Source organism: Odocoileus virginianus, chromosome 16, assembly GCF_023699985.2.
Source record: "Odocoileus virginianus isolate 20LAN1187 ecotype Illinois chromosome 16, Ovbor_1.2, whole genome shotgun sequence".
NCBI classification, from domain to species: domain Eukaryota; kingdom Metazoa; phylum Chordata; class Mammalia; order Artiodactyla; family Cervidae; genus Odocoileus; species Odocoileus virginianus.
This window is the reverse complement of record NC_069689.1, coordinates 61,599,801-61,620,594: the sequence shown is the minus strand read 5'-3', so window position 1 is coordinate 61,620,594 and position 20,794 is coordinate 61,599,801. Positions and strand designations below refer to the sequence as shown.

General features: G+C 47.7%; 1 protein-coding gene across 2 annotated transcripts in view; it reads right to left on the bottom strand.

The window, feature by feature from the left end:
* Positions 1-20,794, bottom strand: part of LOC110132184 (myeloid-associated differentiation marker-like) — a 113,349-nt gene that overhangs the window by 8,940 nt on the left and 83,615 nt on the right. The window contains exons 3-7 of one of the 2 annotated variants that reach the window (XM_070478362.1): positions 4,831-4,872; positions 3,542-3,603; positions 1,916-2,083; positions 1,064-1,457; positions 443-591 (exon numbers count right to left, since the gene is read on the bottom strand). The gene's annotated coding sequence lies outside the window, so the exon portion shown is untranslated. The remainder of the gene's footprint in view (positions 1-442; positions 592-1,063; positions 1,458-1,915; positions 2,084-3,541; positions 3,604-4,830; positions 4,873-20,794) is intronic. The other variant, XM_070478363.1, reaches the window with a different exon arrangement.

Below are 20,794 nucleotides of genomic sequence, written 5' to 3'. Positions count from 1 at the left end.
TTGGCTTCTGTTCTGCTGCTTCAAACCCAACAGATCTCTGATCAAGCCATCCTTGCCTGATCCCCACTCTGCAAGCTGAACATCCATCTCTTTTCCACAACCCTGACCAGCAGCCCTCCCTTTCAGACTCATTCTCTTAGTCCATCAGGCTCAAAACATTGAGATGAAATTCAGTTTTTCTCTCTTAAATAAATGAGTCATCTACATAAAGTCATTAGAGATTTCTCTCTCAGATAAGCCTAATTTTATCCATCCATCTATTTGTGAATCCATCCTTCATCCTTTGAGAACATCCCAGCTTTCTCTGGGATGACTATGTCGTGTGTCAGATAAGCCAGATCCCTCTCCTGCAAGTTCAGAGTGATGTCACATCTCAGCTAGAGTTGCTGGTATATGCATCTCTCAGGCATTTGAGCCATGCCCAGCCAGATGCTTCCCTTACCTTCTTTTCACCCTTGAGTACAAGTCCACAACTGAAAGCATGTGCAGGGCCACCGAGATGCCTCCCCATCAGGAAGTCTTGCTGGAGAGCAAATGGCCCTCTTGTTCCTCTGGGAAGGGAGCCTCTCCAGGGGCTCAGTGGGCCATAACCTGAAATCAGACCCTATTTTAGAACAGGCAGCTGAGAGTTCAGGGCTCCCCAGGGCTGAGCAGTCACCCCTCCAGTGCAGCCCACTCCCAACTCCCTCCCTCCTTAGCCTCATTGCCTCACTCCCCAACTTCCGCTCCTGACACCAGCACCCAGCCCTTCTCTACGACTGTCTGCAAAGAGAGGGAGGGATGAGGGAGGCTGTATACTAGTTAAACATCTTTGTTTATAATTTCATTTTATTTATTTATTTTTGGCTGTGCTGGGTCTTCGTTGCTGCAAGGATTTATCTCTACTTGCAGCAAGCACGGGCTACTCTCTAGTTGTGGTGCACGGGCTTCCCATTGCGATGGCTTCTCTTTTGGAGAATAGGCTTTAGGCACACGGGCTTCAGTGGCTGCAGCACTGGGGCTCAGCAGTTGCGGTTCCTGGGCTCTAAAATACAGGCTCAATAGTTGTGGTGCATGGGCTTACCTGCTCTGCGGCATGTGGGATCTTCCTGGATCAGGGATCGAACCCATGTCTGCTGCACTGGCAGCTGGATTCTTATCCACTGAGCCACCGGGGAAGCCCCAGTCAAACATCTTTAATGTGGAGGCAAATGTCCAGGAGAAACCCCCTTTGGGGAGTATTACGGCACACAGAATGGCTAGCATCCAGGCATGACCTCCCATGTACTCGTGTAAAGATATTTCCAGTCTGATTGCAGTATACCTGCATCCAGATTTCCAGACTGACAGAAAATTGGAGCCTTGAGGGCCCTCAGCGACCAATCAATGCAATCCTTCCCCTGTGCAGATGAGAAGACCAAGGCTCAGTGACCTCCCATGGTCATTCAGTGAGGCAGACACAGAGCTGGAGGGCCAGTCTAGAAGACAGAAGGCCAGTGTGACAGGCGGGATAGTGACAGCGAGCCACCCACTCACTGAGATAGACCCCACGGCAGCTGGGGGTTCTGGGCTCTCCTCCTTAAACTTTGAGTAAGATAGCTTCTGCTGGTGGAGCCAGGTGGGTGGTGTGAGCCCAGAAAGGCAGTAGAGAACTGGGGTGGGGGTCTGAGCGGGGTGGGGAGCACATCCAATGAGAGAGAGCCCATGCTTGGCCTGGGAGCCTAGCACAGTGGGAGAGGCAGACAGAGAACAGCCCCACAAGGATTTGAACTTCATCTTCCCCGTCAGGAGCCTGATCACCTAGGAAGCCAGTCAATTTCTCAGAAGGACCCCTCCCTGGCCTCTCTGCCTGCTCACAGGGACGGCTGGCCAGGACGCAGTCCTTCCACCCACGGCTCCCATGGCTGCCCGGGACTCGGGCATCCTGCCCGCTCACCTCGCCCCTCGCATCCAGACGTGCTCAGGAGGTAGGCTGTCTCTGCCAAGGGTCCTCAGAGGTCCAGACGATCTTGGTCTACTTCCAGGGACTGAGTCTCCCAGTGTACCAAAAAATAGAAAGATGCCAAACAGGGCTCCAAAAATTGAGGTGTGTTTAAAGCATTTCCTGTGAACAAATTAACACTCTTCACACACACACACACCCCCAAAATAATGCAACATAATTGTGCTATTCACAAAATAATCATAGAAATTATATAAACATACAGAGCCCGCCCCCCCCAACCCCCAACTTGGCAACACGAGGCCTAGCAATGAACAAGGATTTAAAGTTGTATGGTGAAGGTCAGCCTCAGCAGCTCTCTATGACTGCATGTGTGAAACTTCTCCCAATGTGAGTTACATCTCAAGTCGAGACAGGGACCAAATGGCTCTTGTGTCCCAGGCCCTCTCCCTCGGTCAGCTCCACACCGAGGTGTGCAGTTGAGGGACCGAACCTGAGGGTGACAGGGCCCCGCGGGGACTGGGCCTGACCTGGTGGCCTCCACACCCACACCCAGCCCCAAGCCCGTACCTCAGGGAGAGAGGGAGGGAAGCCAGGCCGCCCCCAGGGACAGCGCAGGAGCCTGGGCTGTCGGTGGGCCGCCAGGCCCGGCTGAATGAAGCCTTTTCATAGCACACCACCCAGGAGGGGGGTGTGATCCCTCCCCAGCCACACAGAAGCCTCTCAACCCAGGCAGCACAGTGCCCTGTTCACACAGCTCAGGAAACAAAATAAATATATTCTCCCCTGAAGACCCCACAATGGGGCTTTTTCACGGCAGAGAATCAGAAACGGCCCTCCCTCTCTCCACTCGGCTGAAAGGCTACTGGTCCCCATAGCCTTTGCCTGACCCTTTCTAGACTAGCCAGGCTTTCCTGGTGGCTCAGATAGTAAAGAATTTGCCTGCAATACAGGAGATCCAGGTTTAAACCCTGGGTGAGGAAGATCTCCTGGAGAAGGGAATGGTTACCCACTCCAGTATCCTTGCCTGGAGAATCCCATGGACAGAGGAGCCTGGCAGGCTACAGTCCATGGGGTCACAAAGAGTTGGACACCTCTGAGCAACTAACACTTTCTAGACTCAGGTCCACCTGGCCCAGCCCGGGCCTGTCTTCCTATTTTCTGGTCAAGTCCTTGTATGGTCAAGTGGCCTCCTGGGTAGGTATTGGGCACAGTCTTCAAGAATTTGGAGAAAGGAAGGAGACAGGACCCAAGGCTTATTGATTTTCTACTAAGTGTCAGGAAAGTGAGTGACTCAGTGAAGACACCACTTCTGGATGGACTAAAGCCATCTGCAGATTAGATGGCACCGGGCAAGGCTCGGGGCAGCCGCCAAGATTACTCTCGAGATTCCTAGTCAGTCGTGCAAAGCTCCAGGCCGAACTGCATAGCTGGGGGAACAACCTAATGCTCATTGATCCCTCCATCACACCCACCCTGAACTATCCCATGCCCTCATGTCCATGTGGGGGCTTGCTTTCAGAGGGATGTCAACCAGCCCCAAGAAGACTTCTCTGGTACTTTGCCCCACTGCCCAGTCACAGCCAAACCAAATCATCTATGAACCCCCAACATGCTTACCTGTCCTGGATGGTGTGCTTTCCTCTGTCTGGAATGCCATCTTCCTCTCCACTCTACTCTCTCTAAAATCATGGGGAATAGTAAAAAACAAATAGATAATATTCGGTAAGTGCTGACTCCAGGCCAAGCACTTATTGGAACTCAAGCATCACCTCTTACAGGAAGCTTTCCCTGACTTCACTCAGCATTGAGACCATTTGTCTAAGAATCTCTCTCTGACTAGATGGGGAGGGCCTAGAGGTCATGGCCTTGTGCCCCATCTCTGAGTACCTGGGTTCCTTCCCAGAGATGACCCCTAAAGGTTGGGTGAATGTGGTTGCCTTTACTTTCCCCACCAATACAGTTGCTTATAGAGCACCTTGAACTAGTGTAAGCCCTGAGCCACAGAGACTAATGGTTACAGTCTTGGAGTCAGCATCCCAGCTGTTAGGCCTGGGCCAATTCAACCATCTAAGCTTTTCTTTTCTTTTTTTTTTTATTTATTTGCACTTGTTGTTGTTTTTAGCTTTAAATTTCAAGCACAGCAAGTTGGTTAATGATATCCTTTAGCTCAAAATATATGATCACCATTAGTAAGTGCAAAGCCCTTTCTTATTTCTTTTTATAGCTTTAATTGACATAGAATATTTAAAGTATGCAATTTGATGAGTTTTGGCATGTTCATACACTTGAAGAACCCATCACCATAACCCAGGTAGTGAACAAATCCATCACCCCCATGCCCTCTGGTCATCTCTCCCCCCACCACCCCCCTCCTCCTATCCCCCACTCTGGGGGCAACCACTCATGTGCTTTCTGTCACTACAGATTAGTTTGTGTTTCCTAGAAATGTATATAAATGAAATCATACTGTCTGGACTCTTTCATTCTGCGTAATTATTTTGTAAGCCATCCATACTGTTTTGTGTATCATGGTTTTTCCTCTTTAATTGCTGAGAAGCAGCATATTGTACTGTTATAGTACAATTTGCTTAACCATTTATCTGTTGATGGACATTGGAATAGTTCCCAATTTGGGGCTATTACAAATAACATGAACATGTATGTATAAAACTTTATATAAACATATACTTTCATTTCTTTCTCGAAGTATAATGACTGGGTCATATTTTATTTTTCTTCTTCATTCCCAACCTTTACTCCCCCTCTCCTTTAAGCACCCACTCTGATATTTAACGTAGTCCCTGAACTATGAACAAATTCTCATAAAATTAGTAGAGCTGTTGTGTATGTGGTGGGCGGTGGGGGGTTAGCTTACATACCTTGTTGTAAATCTAGTTGTTTCTTACCTTTTCACTTGATCTTATTTTGGGAGCTCCACTATGTATACTCTGCATTTAGAAGTTTGTTATTTCTAATTACTATGTAGCATTCAGTGTGTCCCCATCACTTTACTTATCCTTCCTTTAAAAGAAATATTTATTTGGCTGCACTGGGTCTTAGAGGCAGCACACCAATCTTCATTGCTTCATTCGGGCTCTCAGTTGTGGTATGCAGGTTCTAGTTCCCCAGTCAGGGATCGAACTCAGCTCCTCTGCGTTGGGAGCTCAGAGTCTTACCCACTAGGACCACCAGGGAGGTCCCTATCCCTCCCTTTGATCAACTCCAATGTTGCACCCAATCCAGCCCTCCCATAAATGATGCCACAGGAAATGTGTCATCCTTCCAGTCCCCTTGCTGATCTGTACAAGCACTGAGTTGGATCTCTGGGTCTCAAGGTGTGCACTTACTTTATATCACTCAGCTCTGCTGGCTTGAGTATTTTCTCACCACCTGAGCTAACTGGTTACCTGCCTGCCCTTTAGCAGTGCTCCAGCCCCCATCTCTCCACATCCTGGCCAGTGCTGAATACCTGTTTGCTTTGCTGATCTTTGCCATTCTGATGGGTGTCAAGTGATATCATGTTTTAATGTATATTCATCTTATTACTAATGAGATTGAGCATCTTTTCTTGTTTTTTAAGATTTTTTTAATATGGATCTTTTTTAAAAGATTTTATTGAATTTGCTACAATATTGCTTCTGCTTTATGTTTTGATTTTTTTGGCTACAAGGCATGTGGGATATTAACTCCCCAGCCAGGAATCGAACTTTACCCACTGCATTGGAAGGCAAAGTCTTAGCCACTGGACTGCCAGGGAATTCCAGAGCATCTTTTAATTACTTGTTAGCTCTTAGGATTTCTTATTCTCTGAATTACCAGTTTGCATTCTTTGCCTATCAAACTTTGTACTTCCTAGCTTTTCCTTACCGATAGGCAGGAGTTGCTTTGCTTTGTTTGTATTGAGATATGACAGCATATTAAAAAGCAGAGACATTACTTTGCCAACAAAGGTCCATATAGTCAAAGCTATGATTTTTTTCAGTAGTCACGTATGGATATAAGAGTTGGACCATAAAGAAGGCTGAGCGACAAAGAATTGATGCATTTGAACTGTGGTGTTGGAGAAGACTCTTGAGAGTCCCTTGGACTGCAAGGAGATCCAACTGGTCACTCCTAAAGGAAATCAGTCCTGAATATTCATTGGAAGGACTGATGCTGAAGCTGAAGCTACAATACTTTGGCCACCTGATGCGAAGAGCCAGCACATTGGAAAAGACCATGATGCTGGAAAAGATTGAGGGCAGGAGGAGAAGGAGATGACAGAGGACAAGATGATTGGATGGCATCACCGATCCAATGGACATGAGTTTGAGCAAGCTCTGGGAGATACTGAAGGACAGGGAAGTCTGTCGTGCTGCAGTCTATGGGGTTGCAAAGAGTCAGACATGACTGAGTGACTGAACAATAACTTCCAAAAAGTAAAGTGCACAGATACTTAGTGTGGAACTTGGTTAGTTTCTGCACGTGTTTACACTGGTGTAACCATTGCCCAGATCAAGATTTAGAGCATGTCCAGCACTCACAAAGTTCCTTGTGTCCCTCTAGTCAGTAACCTCTTAAGGTAGCCACTATTCTGACCTTTATCACCTTAAATTAGCCCTGAAACTTCATGTAAATGGAATTAAACTGTATGCACTTTTTCACCAACTATTATCTGTGAGGTCCATCTGTGTTGCTGTCTGCAGCATTAGGTCATTCTTTTTAATTGCTGCATAATATTCTGTCATGTGCCTAAACCATACAGAATTCACCCTTTTTCTTATTGCTGGACATTTGGGTTATTTCCAATTTGGAGCGATTGTATATGAATAAAGCTTCTATTTATTTATTTGGCTGTTTCAGGTCTTAGTTGTGGCACACAGGATCCTTCACTTCAGTACATGGATCCTCTAGTTGTGACTCAGGGGCCTAGGTGCTCTGAGGCCTGTGGGACCCCAGCTCCCTGACCATGGATAGAACCCAAGTCCCCTACATGGCAAGATGGATTCCCAACCACTGGACCACCAGTGAAGTCCTGTGAATAAAACTTCTAGAAACATTCTTGAACACGCTTTTGGGTGGACATAAGTACCAAGTGCAGCTGGGAGTGGAATTGCTGCATCAGGTTTAGCTTTAACAGACACCTCCAAGCATTTTCTAAAATGTTTGTTCCAACTGACACTCCTATCAATGGCGTTTGAAAATTCAAGTTGCTCCTCACCTCTGACATTGCTTGATACTTTCAGTCTTTTTAATTGTAGCCACTCCAGTGAGTTTCGTAAGTGAGGTCTGTATATCCTAAGAGATTCACTTCTTTGGGGTTATATACTGTGTTGTAGATGTAATTTTACCCATCTATTATCTTAGTCTATACTGTACAGTTGATATGTCTTCTTATCTGTAAATAATCATAATATCACCTACCTTTAAAACCCAGCAAACAATAAATAGGTGCTTAATTCATGTTAGCACGCATTTCTGTCTTCACTGTTAGACTGGTGCCCTTCCAGGGCAGTGCCTGGATCTTAATATGTGTAGCAAACAGAGCCCAGCTCTGGGCCAGCAAGGGTTGGTTTTTCAATAAAGTTTGTTGATTGACTAAATGACCAAGCCTCCCAGAAGCAATCTCCAGACTGCAATTCAAAGATCTAAGAGAGGAAATGATGGGCTGTGGCAGTGAAATTGGAGGAACATTTCCCTTTCAGGCTTCTAGCGAGTGGGGGAGCCCCCTCCTCCAGGCATGGGGCCCAGGACCTAGCAAGGAGGGATGGGGGGTGGGTCGGAGCCAGGGCTGAGAAGTGGTAGTTTTTCCTCTTTAGTGCTCGCTGCCCGGGTGGGCGGCGCGGAGCCGGCCAGCTGCCGTCTGCCCCTCTGCCCGTCCCTTTTTTCCAAAGGCTCTGCCCAGAGTATCAGGAGGAGGAGAAGGAGGCGGCGGCGGCAGAGACCGAGGAGGAGGGCGCTAGTCTCGCCCCCGCGCGGCCGCGGGAGCCTCCCTCGGGGCCTTGCTGCCCTGGGCGGGCGCTGCTGGACCGCGCGAGCCGCCGCTGGAAGCCAGACGGAGGCGCCTCGCCGCCTCGTCGCTCCGCCACCTGGCTGCCGCCTTCCCCGCCGCCGCGCCGCCCCCTCTGCCCGTAGAGCAGCCCGCAGGCCAGGCTGGGCAGCCACAGGGGCGCCGCCACCGCGGGCATCACCCTCCCCGGGCAAACAGCACTTCTTAGCCGGAGGGTTCGCCAATCCTGCGCTCAACCCTTATAGACTAGCACTAGAATTTAGTCCATCCTTCCCCTTCCCCACTAGGGCCTGAGGAAGGGGAGGGGAAGCAACTGGTCTAAGATCGCATGGTCAATTATGAACAGTCAGCACTAGGCTCAAACCCCAACTCCCTGTCCTGCCTTCCCTCTGCCCTGTGGCCAACACACAAGCATTTTCCTCAGGTGTGCCTCCCAAATCCTCCTTGACTCGCCAAGCTGTCCCCCCACACACCTCCGCCACCCACCCAATTCCCTCTCTGTGCATTACCTGGGAGCTGGCAACAGCCTTCACGAGTCTCCTGCCTTCCTTCTTGTCCCCCTAACACACCATCCTCCATCCAGCAGCCAAAGTGATCTTTTAGAACATGAATCTGATCACCATCCTGTTTTAAGCCCTGATGTCTTCCAGCACAGGGGGTAATATGGATGAAAACCTACTACATCCCCATACCTCCACTCCCACCCCCACAACTCCAGGCCCCTGGGTTTACTCCTCTGCACCCCATGTTCAGACAAGAGACTGAACCTGGGCTTCAATCTGCCAAGTTCATTTACACCGCAGGGTCTTTGAACTTGCTGTTCCCTCTTCCCCCAAACACTCCTTCCTTCCGGGTTCTTAACCAGGAGAGTCCATGGATTGAGGTCAATTTCAGTTTAATTGTTTTCCTGTGTAACCCTGTGTATATTGTTTTATGTGTTTAAAAACATTGTTTGGGGAAGGGGTCCATCGGCTTCACCAGACTGTCCCAGCACCTGTGGCACAGAAGAGTTTAGAAACCCCTAGACCTTTGCAGAAAAGCAGAAAGTGAAGAGGAACTAAAGAGCCTCTTGATGAGGATGAAAGAGGAGAGTCAAAAAGCTGGCTTAAAACTCAACATTCAAAAAACTAAGATCATGGCATCCGGTCCCATCACCTCTTGGTAAATAGAAGGGGGAAAAGTGGAAGCAGTGATAGATTTTATATTCCTGGGCTCCAAAATCACTGCGGACGGTGACTGCAGCTATGAAATTAAAAGATGCTTGCTCCTTGGAAGAAAAGCTATGACAAACCTAGACAGTATATTAAAAAGCAAAGACAGTACTTTGCCTACAAAGGTTCATATAGTCAAAGTTATGGTTTTCCAGTAGTCATGTACAGATGTTAGAGTTGAATCATAAAGAAGACTGAACATGAAGAATTGATGCTTTTGAATTGTGGTGCTGAAGAAGACTCTTGAGAGTTCCTTGGACTGCAAGGAGATCAAACCACTCAATCCTAAAGGAAATTAACTTGAATATTCACTGCAAGGACTGATGCTGAAACTGAAGCTCCAGTACTTTGGCCACCTGATGCAAAGAGTCAAGTCATTGGAAAAGACCCTGATGCTAGGAAAGATTGAAGGCAAAAGGAGAAGAGGGCAGCAGAAGATGAGATGGTTAGCCGGCATCACCAACTCAATGGACATGAATTTGAATAAACTCCAGGACATAGTGAAGGACAGGGAAGCCTGGCATGCTGCAGTCCATGGGGTCACAAAAAGTGGGACACAACTGAGTGACTGAACAACAGACCTTTGCATGTCTGGCTCCTCCTTGTCCTTCAAGTTCCAGGTCAATGTCACCTCCTCAGGGAGGTCTTCCCTGGTTGTATTAGCTAAGGTTGCCCCCTTCCTCATCTGCTCATTACTTAGTACTGTATTTCCCAAAGTGTGGTCCTGGACCAATAGCATCATTCAGGAATTCATTCAAAATGCATGTTCTTCGGATCCGTCTCAGACCTAGTGAGTGAGAAACTCTGGGGAAGGGACCTAACACTCTATCTTTAAGAAGCCCTCACAGGTGATTCAGATGTTGGATCTTCATCTTGGACTAATGCTGGTCCAGCATGGTATCACAGTTTTCACCATCCACCCAAGGAAAGTTGGAACCTGGGGGCTTGAAAAGAGGAAGCAGAATGGGGGGCAAAGGTGGAAGAGGAGTTGGCTGGGTAATGAGACAGAACTCTACCAACCTATAACCCACAGAGGCCAAGCTGTCTTGGGGAAGGTGCATGGCTTGACTTCAGCCAGAGTAGGGCTTGGCAAGCCTGACTTCTGTCTCGTGCTAGCTGGCCCAGGTCAGCATCAAGTTGGAGAAAAGGAGGTCCACATTTCTGTGTTTCATGGGTGACAGGAGAGGAGATTGCGGTCCCCTGGACACTCATACCTCTGCCCTGGTCTGAACATTAACCAGGATCCCTGAGGTCCCATTTGGAATCAGCCACAGTGGCTCCCATCTCATACCAGCCTGGTCTCCTGGCCTCGGCTCCACTGGCCACAGGACGTTCCAGGGCGGTCCCAGGGCCCTCCCATCCGGAGCTGTTTCCTGTGCATCTTCCAGGAGGGCCAGATGTTCATGCAACCTGAGTCTAAGCCTTTCTTCAGACTGGAGAGCTGGACCATCTTTGCCAGTCCCTGGGAGCTGCCTGATGCTTCCTGCAGACCGGCTAGGTGTGGCCTCTGGCTCTGGTGTTGAATAAGGAGGGTTACGGCCCTCTTCCCCTTGGCCACTAGTCTCTGGCCTTTGTGCAATTCCCAGGCCCTCGGGGAGGGAAACCAGACACTTTTAATTGACTTCCCCAATCTGATGATAGAGTATTGGGTATCAATAGACCGCAGGCAAGCTATTTTCATCCATGATTTCAGATGGCAGCGGAGGCCCAGGCTACCACCACCATCCTGCCACACCACCCCAGGGGATGAGCTCACCCCTGTTTGCTAGCACAGCAGCATTTGCTGTGGCCAGCCAGTCTGATGCAGGACCTCCCAGAGAAAGTTCTAGGAAGCGGGGGTGTAAGCAGTTACAGCAGTGGGCTGAACCAGGGCCTATTGGAGAACAGCTTGGAGTCAGGAGACCTGGGCATTCTCCCAGCTCAGCCTCTCCCAAGCCGCAGACAATGGATGGATGATTTGTCCAATCTATGCCTCAGTTTCCTCACCTGCCAAGAGGAGGCTGAAGTAGATGGCAATTTTTGGCCCTGGAATTCTACAATGAAGCCTGAATGCTTTTTTTCCACCCTGTCTTATTTCAGAGTCCTGAACCTTGCTAGCTGTCATCAAGATAAGAATCACCAACTTAACAACACTCAGGGGGTCCTGGGTTTGATTCTGACTTCCCCATTTGCATGCATGTCCTGAACCTTGGCCAGCTCTCCTAAGCACAGGATGGACATGTCATCTCTAAAGTGTTTAGGGCACTTCACAGGCATATTATACACTCTAGGTCCAGTGTGAGCAAGCATAATTTGAGGAGGAGGTGATATGACCAGGATGCTTGTGGGCACTTCTCACAGCCCCCTCATCCAACCCCTACACTCAGCCTTTCACTCAGCGTGACCTGACTGATCCACATGCTGCCCCTCCCCTACCAGTCCATGACTTCAAAGGCAAGGAGGGATCTGATCACCTCTGTTTCTGCCAGACACAGTGGGCACTTAATGAGCAGTCATGGAACAAATGAATGAATAAGCAAATAAGTGGATGGATGGATGGATGGGTAGATGAATGAAAGAAAGAGGGCAGTCCACAAGATGCACGCTTGCTTAAGACCCTGTGTGTATGTGTGTATTGTTGCTAGGTGGAGAGAGGACAGGATTAGTCACAGCCAAGGAGGAGGGGACTTCATGGCTCTGCCTGGAAGCCTTCCTCTTCAGTCACGGTCTGCAGACTCAAGAATAGGGAGAAGCTTTTCTCTTCGAGAAAAACCATAGAATCATGGAATGTTGGCTCCAAGCAAAAACCACAGGTCACTTAATCTGCAAACCCTCCAGTGGGGAAGCAAAAAGCCCAGACAGGTTAAGTTCCTGCCTGTACTCTGAGCTCATCATGGAAACTGTTGTTTTTTCCATGAAAAATGAGCCAGGAGGGCAGAGGAGAAGGGGGCACCAGAGGAGTCAGCATTAAACAGAAAACTGTTAATCACAGAGAGAGTGTGTGCTTTCCCAAGGACCTGAGCAGTTCCAGGCAAGGGGCTCACAAAGCAAAGGTGGGCTTTGCCAAGCTTCAGGGGTGCCAGCTCGCCTGGGCTGAGCCATCAGGCATTATGTAACCAAGCCAGAGCCTCCAAGAAACACCTAAACTGGTGTTCATCCTGGAACGCGGTTTCCTGCTATTTCCTTATAGAGGGAGGTTTTTGCTGAGCACAGGGTTTTCTGCAGTTTCCAGCCCTTTGCTATTTAAGAAAAATAGGAGACAAAATAGAAAAATCCTACCCCAAGGTTGCCAGAAATCTCCCAGTTTTGAAAAAGGAAGAGCTTAAGCTCTGCGCCGCGGTGCCTGAAAGCCTGATATGTGAAGCAGCAGGAGCGAATCCCAAGGTGCAATCTGGTCAAATAGGCGGCTCCCCTCAGAGCTGGCAGGGAGCAGGGTGCTCAGCCCTATGCTGCGGTTGCGGCAGCCCCCTGAGCTTACATGGCTCCAGGAGGAGAGACGGCGAGAGGACAGGGAGGCCAGCACAGGAGGGTTAGGGGTCCTGAGGAAGGAGCTCTAGTCCGAAGGTTTAAGTCAGCTTTGGAGAGGTTGAAACAGGCCCTGCTAACTTCATCACTGAAATGATCATCTTTGCCTTAGTGTCATGTCTCCAGAAAGCCCCGCTTAGGGAAAGACAGTTGTCTTTAACGCATTCCTATGGGGAGTGAGTGGGCTTCCCAGGTGGCTCAGTGGTAAAGAATCTGCCTGTCAATACAAGAGACATGGGTTTGATCCCTGGGTCGGGAAAGACCCCCTGGAGAAAGAAATGGCAACCCACTCCAGTATTCTTGCCTGTGAAATCCCATGGACAGAGGAGCCTGGTGAGCTACAGCTCATGGGGTCACAAAGAGTCGGACATGACTGAGTATGCATGCATGTACATACACATACATACACACACACACACAAGGACTTTAGACACAAGAGAAACTGGTTCCAATGGCCCCGCCCTCTTCTGGGTGACTTCCCTGAAGCTTTCCATGAGCTCTCAAACCTTTGTGTTCCCAAGTATCTCATCCTTAAGCTTCTATCCACCACGCACCACAGTCGCTCAGCACTACTTTTCAGGGCCTCCACCAGACTGCGTTCCCCAAGGGCAGGAACCGTGCTGTCCCACTGCCCAGCTCAGCCCTGCCAGGCTCCTCTGTCCGTGGGATTCTCCACGCAAGAATATTAGAGTGGGTAGCCATTTCCTTCTCCAGGCGATCCTCCCAACCCAGGAATCGAACCCGGGTTTCCTGTATTGCCGGCAGATTCTCCTGTATTGCAGGAATTTTGATTTTTCTTTAAAATCTATTCCTAGTCTCTATTATCAGTTCAGTTCACTTCAGTCACTCAGTCGTGTCTGACTCTTTGAGACCCCATAAATCGCAGTACGCCAGGCCTCCCTGTCCATCACAAGCTCCCGGAGTTTACTCAAACACATGTCCATCAAGTCGGTGATGCCATCTAGCCATCTCATCCTCTGTCGTCCCCTTCTCCTGCCCCCAATCCCTGCCAGTGTCACGGTCTTTTCCAATGAGTTAACTCTTAGCATCAGGTGGCCAAAGTATTGGAGTTTCAGCTTCAGCATCAGTCCTTCCAATGAACACCCAGGACTGATCTGCTTTAGGATGGACTGGTTGGATCTCCTTGCAGTCCAAAGGGACTCTCAAGAGTCTTCTCCAACACCACAGTTCGAAAACATCAATTTTTTGGCACTCAGCTTTCTTCACAGTCCAACTCTCACATCCATACATGACCACTGGAAAAACCATAGCCTTGAGTAGACAAACTTTTGTTGGCAAAGTAATGTCTCTGCTTTTTAATATGCTATCTGGGTTGGTCATAACTTTCCTTCCAAGGAGTAAGCGTCTTTTAATTTCATGGCTGCAATCACCATCTGCAGTGATTTTGGAGCCCCCCAAAATAAAGTCAGCCACTGTTTCCACTGTTTCCCCATCTATTTCCCATGAAGTGATGGGACCAGATGCCATGATCTTAGTTTTCTGAATGTTGAGCTTTAAGCCAACTTTTTCACTCTCCTCTTTCACTTTCATCAAGAGGCTTTTTAGTTCCTCTTCACTTTCTGCCATAAGGGTGGTGTCATCTGCATATCTGAGATTATTGATATTTCTCCCGGCAATCTTGATTCCAGCTTGTGCTTTATCTAACCCAGCGTGTCTCATGATGTACTCTGCAGAGAAGTTAAATAAGCAGGGTGACAATATACAGCCTTGATGTACTCCTTTTCCTATTTGGAACCAGTCAGTTTTTTCATGTCCAGTTCTAACTGTTGCTTCCTGACCTGCATATAGGTTCCTCAAGAGGCAGGTCAGATGGTCTGGTATGCCCATCTCTTTCAGAATTTTCCACAGTTTATTATGATCCACACAGTCAAAGGCTTTGACATAGTCAATAAAGCAGAAATATACATTTTTCTGGAACTCTCTTGCTTTTTCGATAAGCCAGTGAATGTTGGCAATTTGATCTCTGGTTCCTCTGCCTTTTCTAAAACCAGCTTGAACATCTGGAAGTTCACGGTTCACGTATTGCTGAAGCCTGGCTTGGAAAACTTTAAGCATTACTTTACGAGTGTGTGAGATGAGTGCAGTTGTGCGGTAGTTTGAGCATTCTTTGGCATTGCCTTTCTTTGGGATTGGAATGAAAACTGACCTTTTCCAGTCCTGTAGCCACTGCTGAGTTTTCCAAATTTGTTGGCATATTGAGTGCAGCACTTTCACAGCATTGAAATAGCTCAACTGGAATTCCATCAAGTGGGCCTTAGAAAGTATCACTACAAACAAAGCTACTGGAGGTGATGGAATTCCAGTTGAGTCCCTATTATAGGAAAAGCCAAAATTTTGTTGGTCTCCCTTACACTCCTATTGGTTTAGTGTGGCTTTCATATGGGGCATATTCTTCTAGGGCCATAGCAACTTTCAAAGTCTCCCAGAGCTTTGTTAGTTTAAAAAAAATGTATGAATATATATATATTATTAAAATATATATATATTTAAGTCAGCACTGGCTGATTTAAAGTGTGTATATATATATAATGGCTAAACACATCATTTCTTGAGAGAAAACCCATAATTAAGAAGAACATTATAAGGACTTCCCTGTTAGTCCTGTGGTTAAGAATCCACTTTGCAATAAAGTGACACAGGTTCAGTCCCTGGTCAGGGAACTAAGATCCCACATGCTGCAGGGCAACTAAGCCCACATGTCACAGCTACTGAAGCTTGCGCACTCTGGAGCCTCCAAGTCACAACTGGAGAGACCGTGCCCTCTCAACAAGAGATCTCCATGATACAATGGAGATCCTATGTTCCGCAACTGAGACTTGGCACGACCAAATAAAGACATGAAACGTTTTAAACAACGATCATGTATCAGATTCACGAGTTTATTAAAAAAGAAAGAAAGAAGAACATTATGAAGTCAGATCTGGGTTTGAATCCTGTCTCACCATTCAGCCAAATGAGTACTTGAATAAATTACTTAATGTACCTAATACAACATGATCCCCATGAAACCCTTGTTTCTTTATCTAATGATTTATTTGGCATTTAATGAGTGCCTACTGTGTGTCAGCACCGCTCTAAGTGCCTGGCATATGTCAGCACACAAAACAAATTCCTAATGGTGCTTATACTCATTCATTCATTAATAAACCATAATCAATTAAGTAAAGTATATGTTAAGTTAGAGGGTGACAAGTTACATTGGGAAAAGAACAAGTGGTAAAGGATTAAGCAATGGGGTGCTGAGGGTCAGAGTGAGGGGCAAGCTGCAGTATTAAATGTTTTTGAATGTAAAACATTTGACATGATAAGTAAGAGCAGGGATTCTGAAGCCAGGCCTGGGTTTAAATCCCAGGCTGTGAATCTTTGCAACCCCATGGATTGCAGCATGTTAGGCTCCTCTTTTCTTCACTATCTCCTGGAGTTTTCTCAAATTCATGTCCATTGAGTTGGTGATGCTATCTGACCATCTCATCCTCTGTCACCTCCTTCTCCTCTTGCCCTCAATCTTTCCCAGCATCAGAGTCTTTTCCAATGAGCCAGCTCTTTGAATCAGGTGGCCTAAGTATTGGAGCTTCAGCTTCAGCAACTGTCCTTCCAATGAATATTCAAGATTAATTTCCTTTAGGATTGACAGGTTTGAACTCCTTGCTGTCCAAAGGACTCTCAAGAGTCTTCTTCAGCACCACAATTTGAAAGCATCAGTTCTTCAGTGCCCAGGTTTAGGATTTTACTTGTGATCAACACGGTCCTAGGATGTGGAATCCTGATCTTCAGCCCTGAACCACCCTTTTACGTGTATGCTATAATGCTCTTCATTCTTTCCAGTTTCATATCCTTGGAAATGAAGTCAGAGCTCTGAAGTAGATGGCTGCTATATTCTGCATGGGCCTAGAGGTACTTCATTTAAGGCTGGGACCAGTCCAGAATCCCTTATCCAGATGACTACTGGTGGTGGACCCAGGATTGGAATGGCATTGCTTGTAGGAGTGCTGACCTGGAGGTCAGGAGACTGAAGCTCCATCCAGTTTTGTTTGTACCATGAAATATGTGGATGAAGATGGGGGTGGGGGCAACTGTTCTTAACTGTCCCATTCAAGTGATTACAAGCTTGACCTTTTAAGGAAAGTTTCAATGGTTTTATCATAAATGATTTTCTTTGAAAAATACTACTACTGCTATTAACAGTAGCCACCTTATAGGGGAGAATTATAAGAACTAAAAGAGTAAAATACCTGTAAACTGCTTGGAACAGAGCTGGCACGTGGCAAAAGCTGTATTTGTGTTGAATAGAAGCAGTACGAAGCACTGGCTAAATGTCAGTATTTAAACGTCCTAGAATCCTGAACTCAACCTTCTTTCTTTGAGTCCCTGTAGGTTGTGGGCATGGGAAAGGGTAGGCAAGCAGTCCCTCCGCCTCTTCAACTCAAGACTTAGCTGGAATCCCCTTCCTTTGCTTGGCAGTGAAGGGTGGGGGCAACTCCACCAGCTCTGGATCAAGCTGATTAGGGCCTGAGACCCGTTTCCACCACCAGCTAGCTCTACGACCTTGAGCAACTCATATGGTCTCTGCAAGACTTAATTCCTAGTCTCTGTGCATGCTAAGTCACTTCCGTCATGTCCGACTCTTTGCGACCCTATGGACTGTAGACCACCAAGCTCCTCTGTCCATGGGATTCTCCAGGCAAGAACTCTGGAGTGGGTTGCCCTGATCTCCAGGGGATCTTCCCGACCCAGGTATTGAACATGCATCTGTTGTGTTTCCTACATTGGCAGGTGGGTTCTTTACTCCTAGTGCCACCTGGGAAGCCCTCCTCGTCTCTAATGTGAGAATAATAATGATTGAGTGTTGAGAAACGGAGTATTTCTTGCCATGTGAGTAAACAAGGATGTCACAGTCATCAGCAACTCCAGCCCTCCAAATGTGATTTCCTGAGCCCTAAGGGCACTCACGGATGTGAGAGCTGGACTGTGAAGAAAGCTGAGTGCCGAAAAATTGATGCTTTCAAACTGTGGTGTTGGAGAAGACTCTTGAGAGTCCCTTGGACCGCAAGGAGATCCAACCAGTCCATCCTAAAGCAGATCAGTCCTGGGTGTTCATTGGAAGGACTGATGCTGAAGCTGAAACTCCAATACTTTGGCCACCTGATGCTAAGAGTTGACTCATTGGAAAAGACCCTGATGCTGGGAGGGATTGGGGGCAGGAGGAGAAGGGGGCGACAGAGGATGAGATGGCTGGATGGCATCACCGACTCGATGAACATGTGTTTGAGTAAACTCCGGGAGTTTGTGATGGACAGGGAGGCCTGGCGTGCTGCGATTCATGGGATTGCAAAGAGTCGGACACGACTGAGAAACTGAACTGAACTGAAGGGCACTCAGGAAAGAGAATACCTGTGATCTGACAGCCATCAGGCTGTAGCCACTACCTACAGTGAACCCTGAGGAACTGAGATGCATATGATAGCTGGCCCCATAGCTGAGATGCATATGAAACTAATGATTTCAGTGAGCCCAGACTCTTATATCTCTCGATGCATAAAAAAGGCACTGAATTCCTTAACTTGGGACATCTGCTTTTGTTTAATTAACAATAATCTTTTGATGTTCAGACCACCTGCCCTTTGTTGTAAGACTTCTTATACAACCTGGCTCCTCCTCTCACCTGCTTGGAGCAGTTTTCGCAGGGTCACTTGAGATGCTGTCTCCCACCGAATAAAACATATCTCTCAACTCTTAGGTTGTGACGATTTTTTAAGTCAATGGTATTTAGCATGACCCAGGCACTATTATTCTAACTGCTCTGTAAATATCACTTCATGTTATCTTTGCCACAACCTTGTGAGTTGGTTCTTTTGTTACCCTCTTTTACAGGTGAGGAAACTGAGGCACGGATAGGCAAGAAGCTTCCCTGGTGGAGCCGGGATTTCAACCTCCATCTGCCTGACCCCAAGAGCTCCCCCGTCCCTCCCTGTAGTAACATCTAGGGTGAGTGTGAAACACACACACTCCAAGCTCAGAACTTGACACCCAGCAATACCCTTCCCATCCTCGGTTCCTTCCCCGTGAGTGGCTGGATAGAAGTGGGGTAGTCTGGGCCCAGGTCTCATTTGTCTCTTGTCTGCATTTTTAAAGTTCTTTCTGCCCAGAGAACAATCATCATGGGATCCGAGTTTGCAGTTGACCTATATTTTACACCCTGTGCCTCCAGGCCCCTCCCCACCCCCCACCAAAATAAACACCTGGTCTCTGCTACTCAGTAACATCAAAATAACTAAATTATTAAACATCTATATTTGGTCCAAGCTCAGCCCTCTAAGAGGGATCTGGCTAAACTATGTTTCAGAAATAAAAATTTTTTAAAGATGAATAGGCTAGATTGTTTGTTCATTTTAGTGAAAAGACTCAGAGAGGCTGAAATGGCTGGGGATGGATAGGGTCAACAGGGGTGTGCAGTCATTCTTCAGAGAGAATCCCAGGGGGCCGTGTGGACAATCAGAAATAAACCGACTCGTGCTTATTCCAGTGTGTAGGCCTTTAAATAGAGCCCGGGGTGCATTTCTGCAAATGTGGGACAAGGTGTCCCTTCTGAAGGCTGTTTATGGGACTTGGTGGTTCTGGCCTTCAATGGGCTGCTTTGTTGTGTGTCTGCTTGCGCAGCCACAGCGGCTGCCGAGTGGCTCCAAAGCTCATGCTCCCTCCGCCACTTTCCTTAAACAAACTCCAGAAGCAACAGTCATCCTGGGAGTGAGGATTGCACAAGAGCGGATGGGACCCAGGCTGTGCCTGAGACCTGCCAGGGCTCCCCAACAAGGACTGCCCTCCTGGGCCTCCTATGCGGTGTTCCAGAGCAGCGTTGGTGGGACCCCAATAAAGTCTTGGCCCCTTGGTACCCCAGTTCCCTGCCCTTAAGGGGCTCGCCTTGCTCCCTGACCCCTAACACAGTACACTTTCCACTGCAGGGAGACAGAGTGCCTGGGGCCCACCGCAGAAGGTCATGATGAGTTCAGCCCAGCCAGCCAGGGGACAGGCAAATGTCTATTTGTTCAGTCTCTTCTCCGTCCATTCAGTCACCCACACTAAGCTACTGCTGTGTGTTGGGCACACGTGATCCATAATCACAATCACAATAGCTAAATCTATTGGATGTTTACCGCGTATCTGTGCTCAGTCGCTAAGTCATGTCTGACTCTTTTGCAACCCCATGAACTCTAGCCCGCCAGGCTCCTTTGCGCATGGGAATTTCCAGGCAAGAATACTGGAGTGGGTTGCCATTTCCTTCCCCAGGGGATGTTCAACTCACAGACCGAACCCAAGTCTCCTGCATTGGCAGGTGAATTCTTTACTGCTGAGACATCAGGGAAGCCCTCCTGTGTACCTGGTTCTCTTCCAGACTCCCACATCCCTCCTTTCTTTAATCCTCTCAAGAGCTCTGAGTGTTTTACCCTCACTTTATTCCCATTTACAGATGAGAAAGCTGAGATTCAAATTACTGGCAAGGAGACCAAGGTCCTGCCATTAGTCAAGACCAGACCAGGACTCTCACCCAGATATGTTCAATACCAAAGCATGCAGTCTTTACCATTAAACTCTTCTACCTTGAGGATGCACTAACACCATCCCTGCTCCCCAGGAGCTTAGCCTGATGGGAAAGACAAGCAAAAAAACAGACCATTGGATAAGAACTATAGGGACGCTAGCTCAGGCAAAGTCTAGTCCACGCAGGGCAAGTAGGTCATAAGAACTTAAAAGAGATGATCTTTGAGTTCACACTTTAAAAAGGTGAAAGCCGGATGGAGGAAGCAGGTCTGCTCTCTGTCTAAACTGAAAGATTCTTCAGAATGGGAGGAGGTGAGTGTGTGTGTGTGTGTGTGTGTGTGTGTGTGTGTGTGTGTTCCAGTCTGACTGTTGATTTAGGAAACAGTGAGGCAAGACTGGGCACTCAAGACTTCAGTAGATATGGGGGTAATGTCATTTGTGTCAGCTACTGACTTTGATCATTTAATAGCCACCCATATTTACTTAGAACCTATGTTAGTGACATCTTACATGTCACTATAGCCTTGGGGTGTCAAAGCTCATTTGATCCTCATTATGATGCAACCCAGACACACTGTTTTTCAGATGGGGAAACTGAGGTTTGGTTGG